The sequence below is a fragment of the Oreochromis aureus genome, linkage group 23 (assembly GCF_013358895.1).
Source record: "Oreochromis aureus strain Israel breed Guangdong linkage group 23, ZZ_aureus, whole genome shotgun sequence".
Lineage (NCBI taxonomy): Eukaryota > Metazoa > Chordata > Actinopteri > Cichliformes > Cichlidae > Oreochromis > Oreochromis aureus.
In genome coordinates this window covers 13,455,039-13,476,447 of record NC_052963.1, presented here as the reverse complement: position 1 = coordinate 13,476,447, position 21,409 = coordinate 13,455,039, and the positions used below count along the sequence as shown (strand labels likewise).

General features: G+C 39.4%; 1 pseudogene; it reads right to left on the bottom strand.

Moving 5' to 3' along the window:
* Positions 1 to 5,291: 5,291 nt before the first annotated feature.
* Positions 5,292 to 5,408, bottom strand: LOC116321887 (annotated as a pseudogene).
* Between the last annotated feature and the right edge of the window lie 16,001 nt (positions 5,409 to 21,409).

Sequence of the window (21,409 nt, the reverse complement as noted above, 5' to 3'; positions counted from 1 at the left end):
TGTAAAGATTTTACACAGAAGACACAACATACCTGTTCCACCACTCACTAAAACCCAGATGCTAATTCCAAATATTGTTTCAGGGAAAACTTCAGGAATGAAACAAGAAAAGAAGAAAACAATCTTATTATGACATGAGCTCAATACTACTTTAGTTCATGAACATTTGGAAAAAGGCACATTTGAACATTTGTACAGCTGATAGCAAGTAAGTAATACTTACCGGGCTTATAGCAGTCTTGTTTAACAGGCAGACTGATCTCAGAGCTGACATGGTTAGAAATATTGCAAGAGAAATGGGCGTTTACCACGTCTTTGGCTACTCTCATCAGCGTCTTCCCTTTTTCTGCCACCTGTTTACCATCCACAAACCATTTGACCTTCTCATTCTGTAGAAGAAAACACAATTTATGTATTAGTTGAAGGCTTAGGGTTCAACATCAAAAATCTAAACAAAAGCCCTCTAAAGAACAAACACTTGTCCCAGGGTTTGATTGCTTAATTATCCAATGCTTTTGTGCGTGTGTGTGTGTGTGTGTGTGTGTGTGTGTGTGTGTGTGTGTGTGTGTGTGTGTGTGTGTGTGTGTGTGTGTGTGTGTGTGTGTGTGCAGTTTTTTTGTTGCATTTCTTTGCTTTGTTTTGGGTTTTTTTCAGTGCGAGGTTCAGAGAGGTGACCCTGTGCAATTAACTGCACAATTAATAATTTGACAGACAAATTCTGAAATGCATTTCAATATTTTAATCAGTGGGACGAGGCTATTTAGTTAGTCTTTGAGTCTTTTGTAAAGATCTCATTATCGACTTAATTAATCAAACTTTAAAACATGAGGCAAAGAGAATGATTCCCAACACAAACCGAATGCAGCTAAAATTACAACTCAATCTATATTTCCCATCTTACATAATAAAATAATGAATACACACAAACCCAAACCTTGCTGTTTTAGCAGCATCTTACAGTCAACAGAGTTCAACTCCTGCTTGCTTTCAGTGGATGTGAAATGAGGCCTTTGTTCACAGATTCTTCAGCAGCTTTATTATCAGTAGTTATTTGAAGAACTCTCTAAATGAAATATCGATAAAACATGAAATATTGTCCTCACCTGACCAACGTTGCAAGTAAAACTGACTTTTGCCTTATCGCCTGTACAGTTCATCATCACAGTGGGCTTCTGCACACGGTCTGAGTAAAGAAATTTATTATTTTATTGATTATATCAAAATTATATGACGTACTGCTGACAATACATTATAAAAAAGTAATGATAATGCTGTATGACAAAATTAGACAGCAACTTTAGTTTATTAATGAGCTAGCAGTTTTCTGTGGTTTAAAGGCGCCAGTGTCTGACATCCTCGCCTCTGTCAGTGCGCCCCAGCGTGGCTGTGGCTACAATGTAGCTTACCGTCACCAGTGTGTGAATGTGGGTGTGAATGGGTAGATGACTGAACGTGTAAAGCGCTTTGGGGTCCTTAGGGACTATGTAAAGTGCTATACAAATACAGGCCATTTACCATTTATCATAAAGTGTGTGACTAAAATAGAAACAGATGAAAACATTTGCTATAACGTACTGTATTACCAGAAATATATGTATAATGTGTTGTTACTTACCTAATACACACAAACGCACACTTGGTAAATCTCCTGCACTGGTTCCATCTGCTCTGTGAATCTGTGGGCTGTAACGTCCTGACTTGTTTTTGGTCAGTTGTGTCAACTTTAGTGATCCAGTTGAATCAACATCATAATTTTTCCCTGTGATCACCTGTTTCTGTCTGCGATAAAAGATTAGGTTTTCATCCTGGAACCATCTCAGGTTATCCGAGTCTTTTAACACATGTGTAAGTGGCACAGTAAAGCTTGAGCCTGTTGCAGCGTACACATCACAATCAGCCTGAGAGCCTTTGAAACAGAAAGATGAAGAAATAGATTAGCCTTGTTAGAAAGGCTCTGCACGACTGCATGTCAATTTATAAAATTTGAAGGACATTACAAATTTTCAAAGTAGCTGTAAAGAGATCACGATGCAGATAAAAAAATTTAATGTACTAACATTCACATTCTGTGTGCAACTGTTATACAGGGGGATGTTAGCAGGCTGTAAACATAAATATACCATGAGCAATACTAATGAGTTTGTAAATAGCATTAAACACATTTCCTGCATGTCCAAATGTCTCTGGGTGACTTTTTTTGTGAGAAATTACTAAAATCCATCAGGAGATGTTCGATACAGTGTTTTAATTTGATAAATCATTGACTATCAGCTGATATTTCAGAATAAGGTTTACCTTTTTGGTCTTCTCAATAAAAGTCGACTACTGTAGAAGATGATTACGTTTTTAGATTGAACTCTGTGTAGGCTGAGTTCCTTTAATCTGCTACATCTGTGCGTGCGCTACAACCAGTTTATACACTCACCGTGTAGCTGACAAATGTCTATGATGGGACAGATCACTGAGCTCAATGATTGTTATCTTATATCCTGTTGTTTCTCTCCAGACCACTGTGCACATTTAACCCTTGTATGGTGTTCGTATTTTTGTTACTCAGCCAGTGTTCATGGGTCTGGTGGACCCGCTAGAGTTTTGGCTTTCCAATTAACACTATCAAACAATTTTATGTTAAATTACTCAACAGATGTTTACTTTATCCCAATTACGAGCCATGTGAACAGCAAACATGGTTAATTTTTTCCTTTTACCTTTGTTCAATCACATTTATGAATTAATGTGCTTCTCATTTTTTGTCAATAAAATGTTATAAAAAAAATAAAATCAGTTCTAATCAAGTGTACATATCCTTATACCATATTTTGCAGGTTTTGATGGTATATACTGCCTAAAGGGGCAACGGCCTCTAAATGGCATGGGTCTCACAGACCCGAACACCATACAAGGGTTAAACGTGAACTAAACCTAACTTCAGTTTGTCATCAGTTGTGAGCACAACATAATGTTTTTTTTAAACCAAGTGGCCTTTTTTCGTGATTATGAGACACTGAGAAGACAATTAGACTAAATCTACAAACACGTACTCAGTAACATGAATTTTGCAATCACTGAACAACTTGACAGTTTCATTTTCTATTAAGGGAACCCACAGGAAATCAGAGGTTATATCAGTCATCTGCTCAAGAGTCAAAACATTAATATTTTCCAAAGTGATAACAAGAAAAAAAGCTTCTTGTCGACGCTACTTTTGAGACACTAGTCGAAGCTGGTTGAGTGCCTTTGTTCAGAGGCACTCACAAACTGACTCGTGGGTAATTGCCCCACACCTTTCATGTAGCAAAAACGGAAGAAAAAACCCCATTATCTTTTAAAATTTTAACCATATGTTTTCTGTTTCTCTCCATCTTAACCACAAGCGGTTCTCAAGACTCTAACAGAGAGCTCTGAACGTCTGCCCGTGACCGTTACCACTTCCCTGTGACTCCTGCATGTAAAAGTCTTACCTAAAAAATGCCTTTCACAACTTTACAGCTGCAGAAAAGACAGAAAGGCATTTATCTTTATAACTGTCATGTGAGAATGTTCTTTTAAAAAAAAATGTAAAAATTCAAACAACCAAGTCAACATGATGCATGATCTGCAAAGAAAACTGTCAAAAGGCATCACTGACATCGTGTGAAGATCACTTATTCCTGTTTATAAATAGTGCTGAAATAATCAAAACCTTCAAAGTAAAACTAAGAAGTGAAGTGATGCAGTTTGTGACTTATAGATTCCACAGATGGAGGTGAAGCGCCGCAACGCTACACCCCACTCTGTGTGTGGTTGACTCTAACCTACGTGGATTTTGTTACTCATCAGTTAAATGTATTTTTTATGAATTTGAAAGTCTTTATGTAAAGACAGTGATATGATAAGTCCAGTCCAGTGAAGAAAAACTTCTCTTTATATGTATATAGTTTTTTTTCAGCCAACGGTGTTCAGTTTCAGAGTTTTCTATTGAGAATTAAAGCCAGATTTGCAGTTTATAAGCACGGAACAAACCGTTAGTGAAGTTAAATGACAGGACAGAAAGACAAACGATTAGAGAGATTAAATGGAATCTAGGTTTTTAAATAAAATGATCATATTTATGCTTTAGTTCATCAACTACAACTAAAGGAAGGTGTTTTTGCGTGGGAGCTTTTTAGTGGGAGCTTCATACAGAAAAAGAGGACTGCATGCCACATAACAGCAGATCAAGTGTCTGTGATATGTTAACAATTATTCAGTCTGCAGCTACACACTTATAAATGATTTTGTGTTTCAAAAAAACATTTGAACTTTGACATTTAACACTTGAAATCAAAGCCATTAAATTTGGATTTTAAAGCTAATTGCTCATACAGTGCACCAAAAACTACCAAACTACACCTGACAGCATAAAGAGATGAAGTGTAGCGTACCTGTGGAGGCAGTGATGAAGCAGCAGAGCAGAAACACAGCGATGGTGGCAGCAGAAGCCATCTTCTTCACCGTTCTCATCACATTCAGCTAACAGCCACTTTTCATTTTAGAGGTTATTTCCTGTCAGTGCACGGTATCATCACATGTTTATGTGCGTGCGCATGTATGGTTTTGAAGGGAAGTGATCCAAGAGGCCTCGTCTGCTTTCATAGATAAAAAACAAAGCAAGCAAATGTGACACTTAGAACAAAGTGCTTTTTTAGTTTTCTTGCTTCAGCAAATATATATGAAATATATATAAAAATAATCTGTGATCTCCAGTTAAAGAGATGTTGAAGAGGTAACCAAAAACTCAAATACAAACTGTCCTAATTTGGGTGATAATTCGTAATTTAGACATAAAATATACATGGATGCTTATCTGAAATGACTTCCTCTTAAAATCTGATAATACAAACAGATTTTTCTTGTTACTGCTACAGTCTCCTTTTTGTTGGTGTTTTTCCTTTCACTGTCAAAGGAAAGAAAATTAAGTTAAATTGCATGAGAAAATGAATATCCCATTATTATTTTGTAAAATTAAAAGTGCTTTTTATTTTACATAGGTGAGAATAAACACTTCTGTGAGTGTAATGTGGCAAATAAAGTTGTGTATTCTTAATTTAAGGAGATCGGGGTGTGCCATGAAGCAAGATTAATGGGTTATTGATATAAGCTGAACCTGAGTCAAACTCTGCATCATGTTGTCACTGAAAATTGTAAGTCTCCTGTTTGGATGTTCATGCAGACAATGTTATTGTAAAGAATACTGACTGAGTAGTATTGATTATTATTGAGAGAGTGAGTGAGCAGCAGCGCCCTTTGCAGTCTGTGTGTAGAAGTGAAAAAGCTTACAGCACCTGGTATTCCCAGGCGGTCTCCCATCCAAGTACTGCAGGCCCGACCCTGCTTAGCTTCTGAGATCAGATACGATGAGGCGTGTTCAGGGTGGTATGACCGTAAGAAAGTGGTTTGCTAAGAAACAGCCTTTTTGAGGCTGTCAAGACTGTCCTATGTGTCCTGTGCTAACAGTTCTAATAAATGTGAGTACAAGAGAGAAGGACACCATACTATGAGTTGAAACATGAACTTGTTATTTATTGTTATGGATTTCAAAATCTTATTTGGGCTTTGTGTGTACCCATTTTCAGTCGTATTAACTTCAATAGCAGGAAATGAAATAGGCTGCTACAAATAATCATTTAACTGTAATACTGAATAAAATTTCAGTTTATGTAAATGAGGTGCATGTGAACTGAAGTAAATGAGAAACTTCAGTCTCATGTTGTCACTTTGGGCCAGTGTGTGGTTGTTTCTGTGTCATATTTCAAACTAAATATGAGACTAAAATATAATCATTTTTATATACAGGTCACAGTTTACATTTTAAAATAGACAAAAACAGCAAAATTAGGCACACTTGTAATTACAATTATCCAAATCCAAATTTTTGCATGAAAAAGAAAAATCTAAATATGTGTTTTATTATTCTTTTGCTTGTGTTTAAAGCAGTAACAATGATTTAACTTCATTAAAATTACAATTAAAATTAAAACCAATGTCTTAAAATCACTCACTGTCAGTAACTACAAGTCACTTTTTCATTTATAAACATACATCACACATTTCACACATTTAAAGACCTTTATGTACCATCATATTCAAAAATTTGTATCATAACAATAAACTGACTGTTAAAATTAGAAATTATTATTAAAATTAATCTCCGATGAACCGATCACTGACAGGAGCTGTGTAGGTGTTTGGTGTGATGTGGACTGTGCAGTTTGGGGTGGAGGCTCTGATCCAATCTCTGGCTGGTAACACTGGCTTTACATACCCAGATCATCACCTCTCTGATGAGGAAGGAGCCTGAGGTACTGGTGAGGTTGAGGAAAACTTACTGGAGATTCATATATAGCCTCATGAGGGTCCGGAGCCTTTGATTGGACACATTGTCAGACTGTGCTGACAGCAGAGCTCTCTGTAATAATGAATGAATTATAAATCCAGAAATATACAGTTGTGACATTTTACAACTTATATCACACCTGGAGTTTGACATTTTTAAAGGGAATCACTGGAGAGGTTCTGGGAGACGGCCCACATGTTCTACTACTATAAATGTGCCTTATTACTTCCCCGTGCACTTTTTAATCACAGCAGGCATCTGCACATTGCCTGAACCTTCGTTATATGAATTTTATATTATATTTATTTTTATTATGTCCAGTGGTGCAAAATCAGCAACAAATATATCATCTAGTGCATGGTTGTGGGAATCTTTAAATCAGAAAGAAGAAAACATACATATGGATTATTATCAATCTTACTACAAAAGTCCTGAACTTTCACTGTCACAGCAAATACACACACACACACACACACACACACACACACACACATATATATATATATGCTACCACGCAAGTAACCCTGGGGTTACATGAATAGGATGAGGGACCTATGGATTCTTCGATACCCAACATCAACAATGTTGGCGAAACAACTAGTAGCTCAGTGTTCCAACATTCGAAAGAATGACTGCTCTCACAGCTAGAGATTGACGAGGTACAACATAAATGCTACGGCAAGGAGGAGTCAGGACGCCAGGTCAGGGGGGAGATATCATCACCCCCACCCGAGATTGGGTACCAAGCAACAAGTGCGATAGGAGAAGGATCGTTGGGTGCGGCCAAGCTTGAAACCTGGATCCCCCATAGCCAGTTACCAAGACCACGTGAAGTACCCTCAGAAGATCTACTAGATGATGCTAATGCAGCACTATGGATGATAACTACAGCCACCATTACCGAGACTAACAAGCTGATCTACAATACGGTAGCAGTGGCTACAAGTTCAACAGCCACAAGGGGCAGTACCCTCCATGGAGAAGGAGGCTAGAGGCTAAGATCAAGGTAGCACAGAGGGAGGTTAGCTAACTATCGGAGTTGCAGAAAGGTGCAATGAAGAAGGTGCCTACGAAGTACGGCAAGCTGTCCATACCTGAGGGCTTGGAAACTGCCAAGCAACGACTCACAGCCTTGGCCAGCCGCTTGAAGAGGTACACCAGAGAGATAGAAGGCAGGAGAATAAACCAGCTGTTCTCCACAGAACCAGCAAAGGTGTACTCTCAGTGGCAGGGGAACAATATGAGAACAGCACTACCAAGGCTGGAGACGGAACAATACTGGAAGAGCATATGGGAGAAGGACGCAACCCATAACGGCAATGCTCAGTGGCTAGTGGATCTGAGGGCAGACCACAGCAACCTCCCTGAACAGGGTCTAGTAACCATCACAGTGACAGACATCCAAGAAAGAGACTCTAATATGAAGAGTTGGACAGCACCAGGCTCCGACATGGTTCACGCCTACTGGCTCAAGAAGCTGACAGCACTCTACGAGTGTCTGGCAGCACAAATGAACCAGCTGCTAGTTGACGAGAGACAGTCCTGATCCCCAAGGACTCCCAGAAGGGACTGGCCCCCTCCAACTACCGACCAATAACCTGCCTCAGCACCATGTGGAAGCTCCTGTCAGACATCATAGCGACTAAGATGAACAGGCACATGGGTCAATACATGAGTGGGGCACAGAAAGGGATGGGCAAGAAATACCCGAGGCGCAAAACACCAGATTTTTGTCTGATTGTTCGGTAGACCGAACAATCAGACAAATTCGGTAGATTGAACAATCTGATCCACACCACCAGGATATACAGCAATGACGTCAGAATGTCGTTCGGTCTGGAGAAGTGTAGTCGGATGATAACAAAGAGAGGGAAGGTAGTCAGAACTGAGGGAATTGAACTACCAGAAGGCAACATTGCAGACATAGAGGACAGCTACAGGTACCTGGGGATCCCACAGGCAAATGGAAACCGTGAAGAGGCCGCTAGGAAAGCTGCAACCACCAAGTACCTGCAGAGGGTCAGGCAAGTCCTGAGGAGTCAGCTGAACGGTAAGAACAAGATCTGGGCTACCAACACCTACGCTCTGCCCCTGATCAGGTACCTGGCTGGGATAATAAGCTGGCCAAAGGAGGAGATAGAAGCCACTGACATCAGTACAAGAAAGCTCCTGACCCTGCATCGAGGGTTTCACCCCAAGTCCAGCACCCTGAGGCTATACGCTAAGCGGAAGGAAGGAGGCCAGGGACTGGTGAGTGTCAGCACCACAGTCCAGGATGAGACAATTAACATCCATGAATACATCACGAAGATGGCCCCAACCAACAGTGTGCTCAGTGAATACTTCAGGTAGCAGAAACCCAAGAAAGAGGAGGGAGACGAGGAACCATCATGGAAGGACAGGCCCCTGCACGGTATGTACCACCGGCAGATAGAGGAGGTGGCTGATATCCAGAAATCCTACCAGTGGCTGGACAAAGCTGGACTGAAAGACAGCACAGAGGCACTAATCATGGCAGCACAAGAACAAGCACTGAGCACAAGATCCATAGAGGCTGGGGTCTATCACACCAGGCAAGACCCCAGGTGCAGGCTGTGTAAAGATGCCCCTGAGACAATCCAGCACATAACAGCAGGGTGCAAGATGCTAGCAGGCAAGGCATACATGGAACGCCATAACCAAGTGGTCGGCATAGTATACAGGAACATCTGTGCCGAGTATAACCTGGAAGTCCCAAGGTCAAAATGGGAGATGCCCCCAAGGGTGGTGGAGAATGACCGAGCTAAGATCCTGTGGGACTTCCAGATGCAGACGGACAAAATGGTGGTGGCTAACCAACCGGACATAGTGGTGGTAGACAAACAGGAGAAGACGGCCGTAGTTATCGATGTAGCGGTCCCGAATGACAGCAACATCAGGAAGAAGCTCGAGAAATACCAAGGGCTCAGAGAAGATGTGGAGGGTGAAGGTAACAGTGGTCCCAGTGGTAATCGGAGCACTAGGTGCAGTGACTCCCAAGCTAGGTGAGCAGCTCCAGCAGATCCCAGGAACAACATTGGAGATCTCTGTCCAGAAGAGCGCAGTCCTAGGAACAGCTAAGATACTGCGCAGGACCCTCAAGCTCCCATATATATATATGTAAGAGAGAGAGAGACCATCAAGTGTTGGTAGGAAAAAGGTAAAGCCTGCTATTACTGAGAATTGACTTTAATGGGGTTGTGTCAACTAAACACAAAAGGATAGAAAAAGGACAAATAAAGATCATTTGATCTCCTTTGCAGTAAACATACACAACTAAGACAATGTTGTAGTGTGCTGGAGTTTATATGGTTCAGAAAGAAGTCAACAGATCATGCAAGTGTATGACTCATATCTAACAGAAATGGGACCCTGACAGCCCCACCCACCCTATATGACACCACAGAGGTATCACATAGGATGCAGTTTTAGGCTGCTCAATCATTATGTCAGTAAAATTTTAAAAAGGCTCCAGTTAAGTGCCATCATGGCTTTTTTGGAAGATAAGGTTAAGATGCCTCGTCCATAATTTAACAATATTTTCAAAATATATTTGAATCATCTGCAATTTTAAAAAAGTGTGAAATGTCGTTAACCCGCTACCATTTTAAGTAACTTAAGTCTAAATATAAATATAGTGGTCCTAGCACTGCACCTTGGGAAGCTCCACAAGTAACCTTTCAGAACTGTAGACTTAACTCAAGCTTTTTAAAATAACAAATTCTCACCGTTTGGTGGCACATGCTCTGTTCTCGATACAACAAACGAATACAATTAGGGTCACCAGAACAATACCCGATGAGGATGAAAATAATTGTATTAGACATGTAAAAGTACAGAGTTAAGTATTTGGTTCCTGTGTTCATTAATTCAAGCTTAATTACTCTGCATTTTAGCCATTCCACATATATTAAACTGTAAGAATTTTACACATAAGACACAACATACCTGTTCCAACACCCAGTAAAAGCCAGATTTCTTTCATTGTTTCAGGGAAAACTTCAGGAATAAAAAAAGAAAAGAAGAAAAGAATTTTAATATGATACAAGCTCAATAAAATGACTACTTCAGTTCATGAACATTTGGAAAAAGGCACATTTGAACGTTTGTACAGCTGATAGCAAGTAAGTAATACTTACCGGGCTTATAGCAGATTTGTTTAACAGGCAGACTGATGTCAGAGCTGATGGTGTTAGAAGTATTGCAAGAGAAATGGGCGTTTACCACATCTTTGGCTGCTCTCATCAGCGTCTTCCCTTTTTCTGCCAACTGTTTACCATCCACAAACCATTTGATCATAAAAAATAAATTTTTCATTCTGTGGGAAAAAAAACACCACAATTTGTGGATTAGTTGAAGGCTTAGGGTTCAACATCAAAGGGTTTGATTGTTTAATTATCCAATGCTTGTGTGTGGGGGTAACTTTTTTGATTCATTTTGTTTTTTGTTTTTGTTTTTCCAGTGTAAGGTTCAGCCAAAATATATGAAGGTTTTTGTTCTTTTTCTTTTTTGCGTGTGATGACAATTAATGAAAACAACATTAAGAACTAATAAAAATTAGTAAAGACATTTATAACAGCAGAATTATGATATTAAATATATTTCACCATATTTTTACTCAGTGGGTAGAGGCTTTGAGTGTTTTGTAAACATCTCACGATCAACTTAATTCATCAAGCTTAACTTTAAAACATGGGAAAAAGAGAATGATTGCCAACAGCAGTCGTGTGTGGCTAAATTAACAACTCAGTTTATATTGTCTTACACTTGGGATTCTTGCCCATCTTATGTAATAAATGAATGTAATAAAATAATGAATACATACAAAATCAAACCTTGCTGTTTCAGCAGGATCTTATTGTTGCTTCTCTTCTGATCACCATGGACATTTAAACATAAACTAAATAACTTCAGTTTGTTCTTCTTAACCAACCCCTTAATGATCTTAACCACAAATGGTACTCAACAATCTGACCCACTGAGGCCTCTGAATGCCTGCCAGTGACCATTACCACTTCCCTGTAACTCCTGCATGAAAATGTGTTTCCTGAAAAATGCCAGAATTTTACAGCTGCATAATCAAAACATTCAAAGTAAAACTAAGAAAGAGTGAAGTGATGCAGTTCATGACTTATAGATTCCACACATGGAGGTGAAGCAGAGGAACACTATGCCCTACTCTGTGTGTGGTTGACTTTAACCTACATGGATTATGTCACTCAACATCTAACTATGCATTTTTTATGGAATCGAACATCTTTATGTAAAGACTGATATTTTAAAATAAGTAGAATTACTCATCCAGTGCAGTAATAAAAATCTGCATGCTGTATAACAAAAGATCAAGTGTCTGATCAATGTGTGTTAAAAAAAAATTATTCAGTCTGCAGCTAAACACTTGTAAATGACTTTGACATTTAACACTTGAAATCAAAGCCATTAGGTTGGATTTTAAAGCTAATTGTTCATACAGAGCACTAAAAACTACCAAAAACTACACCTGACAGCATAAAGAGATGAAGTGTAGCGTACCTGTGGAGGCAGTGATGAAGCAGCAGAGCAGAAACACAGCGATGGTGGCAGCAGAAGACATCTTCTTCACCGTTCTCATCACATTCAACTAACAGCCACTTTTCATTTTAGATTCAGTAAAAAGGATTCAGTAAGAGGTTTAGAGGTTATTTCCTGTCAGAGCATGGGACCCTAACATGTTTACGTGCGTGCCCATGTATGGTTTTGAAGGATCTTGATCCAAGAGTTTTCTTGCTTCAGCAAATAAATATAAATATAATCTGTGATATCCGGTTAGAGATGTTCAAGAGGTAACCAAAAACTCAAATACAAACTGTCCTAATTTGGGCGATAAATTTAGTTTTTTAATTATCTCTGTAAGGAAAGTAAATGAAATGAAACTGGAGATGAAATTGAATATCCCATCATGATGTTATAAAATAAAGAAGCCTTTTAATATGGCAAATAAAGTTATGGACTTTTGTTTTTAAATTTCAGGTCATTTTGGTGTCCCGTCAGTTTTCTTTTCGGGGCATCTTGTGGGGCTGGATGTTGCTGTTATTTACCTGCTGCAGAGTGACAATCTCACCTGCATGTTACTGGCGCCATTGTGACGAACACGTACCATCTAACCACTTTTGCTGCTCAGGATTGGTGTCACCACGTCTACTGTCTCCTGGGTTACTAACTGTCAGTGAGAGAGGCCCCAGTTTGTACAAATGTGGGCCTTCCTTGTCTGGTGTGGTTAGTTAGCTTTACTGGGGCATCACAGAGGATGGTCCTGGTCTCATTCTCGTTTAGTCTGTAAACCTCAAATTTCCGGCATAACACTGGCACACACCACCTGCAGAAGTTCTCTGATGACACTGTGGTGGTTGCAGTCGCCTACTTCTGAATGTCAACGAGGCAAACAGATGGTGGTTGACTACTGGAGGAAAAAAAGAAAGCCCATTAATATCATGATTGAGGATCTGGAAACAGTGGCTAGCTACAGGTACTTGTAGTTAACTTTTACTCACAAATGACAGACTTGATTAGAGGACCAACAGTGATGTTGTGTACAAGAAGTGGACGAGCAGACTGTTTCCTGGAGAAGCTCAGATCCTTTAGCATGTGCAGCAAGACGTTGGAGGTGGCAAGTGGGGCTTACTTTGGTGTTAGGTTGGAACCAAGTCACAATTGTGACTTGTGAATTATGACTCACAACTGAGTCACAACTGACCAGCACAACTGCCTTGCAAAAAAGGTGTTAACACAGAGATTGTACTGCACACTCAACCTCCTCTTTAGTTACAAACTCAACTGAATGTCTTGGTTTTATGTTAAAGAGTAAATATACAGATGACTTCTGGTTTGCTGCAGGGATTTTCAGATCAGGTTTATCATGACCAACTATGATAGTGCTGATTCAGAGATTTCAATGTCAAACTGTTTCCTTTCATCATCTGAATCTGACTCAGATTTCATTGAACCTTTAGAGTCTTTAGAGTCTTTAAACCCAAAGCACCCCGCCGATGCAGAAAGAAACACATTTGAGCTGGTGATCTCCCATGATGTGTGTTTGGATGATGTTACTCTTTCTAGATTCCAGTTATTTACATTTACGTTTTTTGTAAACCTTTCCTCATTCACGAAACATTTCTCAGCAGCAGCAAACACAACCTCACCACAGAGGAGCTTGTAAGCACGTTTAACAACTCCCACTCAAGCATTTTGGTTTTGATGTCCCCATTCTGGAAGAAAGTCAATGAGGAATTAAGAATTTTGAAGAGGAAATGCAGAAAGGCCAAGAGGAAGTGCAAAAGGGCGAATTAAGAATAAGAATAAGAACAACTTTATTTATCCCGAGGGAAATTCTTTTGTCCTGTACATGCTCAAAGCAGCAGGAGAGACAGGGGAACAGATGAATAAGATATAAGATATACAATATATACAATAAGAATAGTGTACAGTAATATAATATATGAAATTAATTGCTTCTGCCATAACTCGGGAAGTGAGGAACATCTGTCTGTCACAGCTCATCGCTAACCAAGGTTATCAATCAATAAAAATCAGTTATTGGTCCTTCCATAGTAAAGTGTGCAAGTGATTAATTTACTCATAAAATTTCAGAAATCCATCCCAAGTTTAAGACTGAATCGACAAAGCCAAATCCTAAATCAGTTCTCTGAGATCTCACTAGAAATCTTGGAAGACGCTGTGACACTAATTCTTCCACCTGCCTGTCATACTGTAGCACTGCTTGGTTTTTAAAAGGTGTTTTCTGGAGAGCTGGTTCTGATATTTTAATTATTCTAAACTACTTTCTGTGATCTGGGATTTTCCTATTTAAAACTAATGTCACCTTAAACCCTCGCACTAGTGATGGCTCTCATATTAGGTTTTGTCTGGCCTACTATGATAATAAGATCTAATAGATTTTCTAAAACTAAAATAATTGTAATGACACCTTCTCCGCCCAGCACTATTGATGTTTGCTTTAATCTGGGGTTTGTGCCAAAAAATGTCTGCAAAGGGGTTGAACACCAAGGGGTAATCTAGGTTAGACACCTGTTATCTCTCTGGTTTGTCAAGCCACAAACCACCACAGGTGCTTTAAAATTCTCCAGTCCTCTTTTATTCAGCTTTGACAGGTATCTCAAATGTGTTAATTCCGGTGTCATTCTAACTTAGAAAAGGTCATACATACATAGTTAAGTATATTTCTTTTATACTTAACTACTGTAATGTAGTTTGCAGTGTGCAGGCTACCATTAGCTGAAAACACATAACAAAGGGGGCGACTACATTATACCAGTCTTTGCAGCTCTTTGATATTTACCTGTTCTGAGCCATATCAGTGAAACATGATTATCTTGTCATTTCCTTTTTTGAGCATGTTAGGAAAGTCAGGACTTTTTCCAGTTTGATGATCAAATGTATTTTATGTGCATTTAAGACAAATAAACATCTCTGTGTGCGTACTGTGAGAATCCTTCCTGTAGACGTTTGAGTAGAAAAGTATTACTTGGTAAAAAATGTCATTTCCCACTTGTGGTTAACAGGAACCTGTATATACTGGTTTCAGTGTGTGGGTTTCACATCACAGAGCACTGACAGTCTGGTTTTGGTTTGGTTTTTGTACTTAAACTTGGTACTTCATTTAACTGTGTTTACATGCAGCTGGTATGGGAACAAAACTCTGCTTTTTGCAGAAACGTTAAGCAGGATTTGACAAAATGACTGTTGCAGTCCTAAAACCATTATTTCCAGTGCTTTGTGCAATACAATTTATCCCCAAATTTCAAGTATATCAGTTGGCATAGAAGGCAAAATGAAGAAGAAGCTATTACTGAACATGCATCACAGGAAATGGCTCCAAGATTAAATGTCATCGGCACTTTTAGAGTTTTTGCTTTTGATGGGTTTTTTTCCAATACTGAATCCTGCTGTTTGAAGTATTTTTACGTAGCATTTAGAGTTTTAGAAGTACTTTTATCTCCATAACTATTTATCAGATTAAAATGTGTTCACATAACTTGTATTCAACACGATGGGTCACCGTTTGTGAACATTTGCACAGCTCATTGTGTCAGCCAAAACCACAAGAAGCAACAGCAATATCACGTATCGCTTATCAAAAATACCATCAAAACAAAACAAAACAAAAAAAACGACCTTAAATTGGGTCAGTGGTTGACGAAATTTTTCTAGCTTGAGAAAAAATATGTGCAGTTTTAAAAATCTTCCCGGGTTTGTTTACTGATCTAGTAGAAAAGATGCCAGCTGAGCATCCTGCACTGTTTTCAGTTTCCACAGCTGTTCCACTGTTACTGTTAATATTAGTGTAGCTTTGAAGATGACATAAAAACACTCACAGTTTGACAAATGCTCAGTTACTGCTGATGTTTTGCAACATAAGGACTTAATATCTTTCTTCATAAGTGCAAAGACAACAAAGCTTTTAATAAGAATACACAAAGATCTAAAGAGTGATGCTCTAACAGTGCTGCAGTTGTCCACAGGGTGGCGCCATTACATTACACATGCATGCAGTACAAACAGCTGCTGAAAACATGAAGAACCTATAAGGTATCATGATTTTAACACTGGATAAATTATACATTTACACAAATAGGATTTATGTGAGTAGCTGAATAAATCGGTGTAAAACCACCTCCACTTCCCACAATGAGAAAGCAGTGGGTTTAAATCATATTAATAACATTTACAAGCTTTTATTTCATGTTGTCACTTTGTGTCAGTGTGTGGTTGTTTCAGTCTTTGGAACCACAGCAGTTTCCTTTTATTTATGTTCAGCTCACAGTTTATGCTTTTAACCCCGTAATGCCTGCACTGTGCAAAAATGGACAGAAAATTCAGCATTTTTTTTAACCCAGAGACTAGAAAAAGTTTTTAAAAATAAATGATTTAATGACTCTTAAATCTATTATTCTACAAGACTTTTAACAGTAGAAACGTTTTGCTCATATAAAAGAAGAACAGAGGTTTAGATGAAAACAGCTCCTGGTTATATTATTTCCAGCTTAATATGTGGTTGAATTTGATTGGCTGTCAACTTGAAACACAGCTTTTCTCTGCTTTCCACGAGTCCTGGTGTGATCTTGTGATGGAGACAGGCTGACTCTGTTCCTCTGAGGGACACAGATGACCCTCTGCCGTTAAATGGGCCTTTATAAATAGAGCAGTTATTTTTCCGCTGCTCCGGTCCAACACGTCTGTACATCAGATGGACACAAACCCCTTTAGACACCCCAGCATCCAATCGCAATCCGCTACATTGATTGCAACGGCCAATCGGAGCATTTCGGATGAGTTCATCATCATATGAAAATGCTTTAAATAACCAGAGCCAATCATTTATTTCATCTGCTCTGCGTCAAACCAGAGTGGTCCTCACTTTTGGATCATCTGGGGGGTGATGAACAGACTGTCCTAAAACTAAACAGAACATTTAAACTGCGGCACCTGGGCCCCTTTTTTAGGTGGATCCCGGAGGTGCATGACCTTCGACCAGCACATACTCTGAGTGCGTGACCTAAACAGCAGAGATCCCTGTGATATTAAGTGAAATATAAATCCGTCGTGCACATCACATGTGCAGTGTGAGGCTTTAGAGTGCAGGGAGTCGCTGGGGAGGTTTGAAGAGTCAGCCCACATTTCCTGCCACACATGCATCACTTCATTAGCATGAAAGTAAAAGACAGACACCGTGGCATCTAAATTACAGGGAAGTCTTTTCAGAGAACCCCTGTCAGAGAGCTGTTCAGTCAGGTCTGTTATACTTTTGAAGAGGCCTTAGTGAATACAGTCTTTTTATAGACTCCATGTGATGACATGATATTGTACCAGTGGAAACAACACCCACGGAGCGCTAATGACGCCCAGTGATAAGAACATTTAGTTAAGCTTGTGGGAAGTATGGCACGTACTACCTGTAATCATTGGTAATAATAGATTTTTCAAAACTGGATCACCGATTCTTTTGTTGAACTTTTGGGTCAATCAACTACATGTCAAGATGTATCTCTTTCCCTCAGTAACTTGCTGCTTGTTGGGTTTCAGACTCACACAGGTGGGTGTGGGGATGGCTTATTGCTTATTGCTTATAGCTTATTGCTATTCTTTCACTAAAAAGAATAGCAATAAGCTAAGCACCTAAAAACACAGAAGACATCTGACATACTGAGTGTTTCCTCTTCACTCTCTATGTGTTTATTAAATCACTCTGCATTGAATCATTAATTATTAATAATCTCTCACTGTCTTCGACAGCGTGTCTATTGTCCTGTCTCCTTCCCCTAACCACCAATGCATTGAGGCGCATGGCCCCTCTTGGAGCCTGGTTCTGCCGGAGGTTTCTTCCTGTTAAAACTGAGTTTTTCCTTCCCACTGTCGCCAAGTGCTGGCTCATCTGACTGAGTTTTCTCTGTATTATTCTACGGTATATATCTTACAATATAAAGCACCTTGATTTGACTTTTTTTCTTATTTATTGCTATATAAATAAAACTAAATTAAACTGAATCACGTCATTGTAATATCAATGATGTTTGCAGGTCTTACCTAAAACCAGTGCTTAAGAAACTTCTACCATGTCTGCAAAATCTTTGATTGTTCCCTTAAAAAGGAAGAGAAGAGAGGAGGACGAGGAGGCAGACTGATAGAGGATATTTTAGTGCCAAGTAACATTAGCAACAGTAACAACAACAACATCAGTGGTGACATCAGCGCTTTCACTAGTTACTGTGACTCAGTGCACTCCCCCTAAATGAGGGTCCCATTCTGAAAAGTAGCTGTCGCTTCCTTTCTGTGTTTCCTGGAAGTATAAACTACAGGCCTTGTTTTTGGCCCCAAATCCCATTTGTCTGCAACAAAGATAAACACTAGTTAATGTATGAGCACACAAGAAAAGTGAAGCCACGAAGAAGGTCTGTATTCTGGCGGCACATCATTGTTTAGCCGTCATATTTCCTATTTTTCCCTTGTAATCTCTGGGGGAAAAAGCAGCTCCTCCACCATGTAGCTCTCACCTTCCCTCACGAGGAGCTCAAAGAGAAGCAAAAAGAGGGATAATTTTAGGTTTTATTGGCATTGCTAAGTGCTAAGTGTCCCAGCTGCTTTTAATCTTAAAATATGAAGATGAATTCACTTCTGTGTTTCAGACTTAGACACAGACAAGCGCTTTGTATAAAATCCAAACTGCAGTCCTGATATCAGAGTGAATACAGCAGGTCAATCTGGGTTTCCATTTTCAGATGCCTGACAAGTGCGCACAAAACTCCAGTGTACTGGCTTTGCGTTATTTTTAGAGGAACGAGTGTCCCAGGACATTCCGAATTTGAGCGATTGTCCGCGGGTATCTCCGGGGAATGCCGTCCTTTGGACTCATTGGATTTGAGTGATTATTTTGGATACGTGACAGAGGGGACAACGCCAATCAGGTGCTGCGGATTTGTGGGGTATTTATATCGGGAGGCCCAGCAGCATTTATTTTATGAGGTTTATTGAAAAGTATGATGCCCGACCATGAGTGCGCCAGATTAGTGCTACAACAGTAGCCTGCTGTGGTTACTTTTGGCCATTGTGGTCCATCAGGGGGCTCGGTTAGAAGTCATTTGAGTCACTTTAGGTGGGCCGGATTTGTAATGGCTGCAGGATGCCAGCTATTGTCACTGATGGATTTGTGGTGTGTCATTCTTAGCAGGTTGAGTGTGTCTGATTTATTTTAGTTGGCTAGATGAGGTGGCTTTGTTGATTATTTAAGGCAATGTGACAGATGGATACTTCAGACTGAGTGTATTTTTGATATTAGGTCATAGGGATGGATGATGGCTACTCTAGATTTAAATGATTGATTTAAGTAGATTGGGAGCTTTTGATTCACAGTAATTTAACACTGACACCACTGGTATCTGAGTTTGGTAGCTCTTCAGTGGGACTTTTGATCCCTGAGGAGGAAACTCTTTATCTAAGCGGTGCAGTATCCCTGGGATGTGAAGGATTCAGTGTTTTGCTTGAGGATGCCTCAGCAGGCTGAGAGAGTTATGAGATTAAGCCTGCATGTCTGCAGGATGTACACTATGGCGTCTCCAGCCAAATGTTCTGAGCCACACTCTGGAAAAGGTTAAAAGAACCAAATCAAAAATCACCGAAATCTAAAATCAATCTCACATCAGTGTTTTTGGCTACAAAAACATGGCATCTGCAGGATTTACCCCGTGGGGTCTTTGATGCCTTGTGCACTCATGGTTCAGGGTGGGGTTGAACACAAGCCTCTGCAAGGACACACATGTTTAACTGTGGGACATGTGCTACACTAATACACCCGCTGGCATAAGCCTATAAGGCCATGAGTAAAATTACTCTTTAAGAAAGGCAGCTAAGAGATTAAACTTTGCCAGCCAAGAACTCAGAGTTAAACTTAGAGTTTAAATATATAAACATATAGTTAAAAAAATGAGTAAAATATAAAATATCATTAATGGGGGAAAAAATAATCCAACCTCTAAGGTTTTACATATCAAGACACAAAACATTAGTTAGTTCTTACCAGGTCTTTAACTTTCAGCAGACTCTTCTTTACGTTGTTGCTTCAGTTCATTGAGCTCTCTCAACGTCACACACGGCGTTTCAACTGGGTTGAGGTCTGGACTTTACCTTCATTCTTTTCCTTTTTTTCATTGTAGATTTGCTGCTGTGCTTGGTATCACTGTCCTGTTGCATGACTCAGTTTTGACCAAGCTTTGTTTGTTGAACAGATGATCTCAGTTTGACTCTAGAATATTTGGTATTCACATGAGTTCGTCGTCAACTCAATGACTGCAGGGTGTCCAAGCCCAAATCATCACTCCTCCACCACCGTGCTCACGGTTGGTATGAGGTGTTTGTGCTCATATGCTATGTTTGACATTTGCCAGATGTGGCACAATGCATTATGGGAAATTCACTAACGCTTACCCTCCTAATCCCTATGGAACCAGTAGTTGTTGTTCATCTCAGGCTGTATTTATCTCATTTTAAGGTAAGGACCAGATAATGTTTTATTACGTCCTGATATGTAAAACTTTAGAACTGACATAGAGTGTACTGCTGTAACATCAGTATCAAATTCCACACAGAACTTCCACAGATATTTGGTCTGAACATGAGTTTTTCCCAACAGATATTAATTATTAAGATGCATAAATAATAATTATCTGATGTCACAAAGAGCTGAAAGATTTCCTTGTTTCTATGGCACAAAGAGAGGGATAGAGAACAACAAAAACATACTAAATACTCAGAAAAATATATTAGCATTGACAGTGGATAAATTGCAATTCCTAAAAAAGGCATTAGCTCAGAATTTCACAATCAGTGTATCACAGGAAAAATCACTTTCCTGTATGTGTCATTTGTTGATCATTCAGGCTGACATGTTTCCCTACAGGCTCAAAGAGGCTTTCCCTTCCTTCATGTCAGGACTGATCATGTCACACATACAGTAACTGTGTTGCCTGCACCTCCTAAAAACCACTAAAATGTAAAGAAACTACTGGATCAACTGTATATAAATGACACATTTTTTAGCTGTTCAGCTGACAGCTCATATACATAACATGTGACATCAGCACCTACACACAGGCACACACACCCAAACGTGCATCTCCCACTGCCATTTAAATATTAAAATCACTGCAGGTCTTAATTGCAGACATTAAAGATCCAAACAAGTCATTAAAATTAGATCAGACCAAGGTGTATGTGGTCTGTGCAATTGGAGCAGTCTTGTAATCACATTAGGCTGAGTGCATTAGCGTGAATACTGATGAAGAAATTGCTGTGTGAGAAATGCCAGGACATGCTTTGCAACCCTGCTCAGTAAAGGATTGATGATTAATTTTAACTTGGCTAAAACCTGAGCTTGGCAGTCCTTTCAAGATCTTTTAGGTGTACATCATCCGCTATTGAAAGCAAGGCATTTCACATATTTAGCCCCACTGGTGACGAAGGATTCAAGTATATATTGCCTGCAAATGC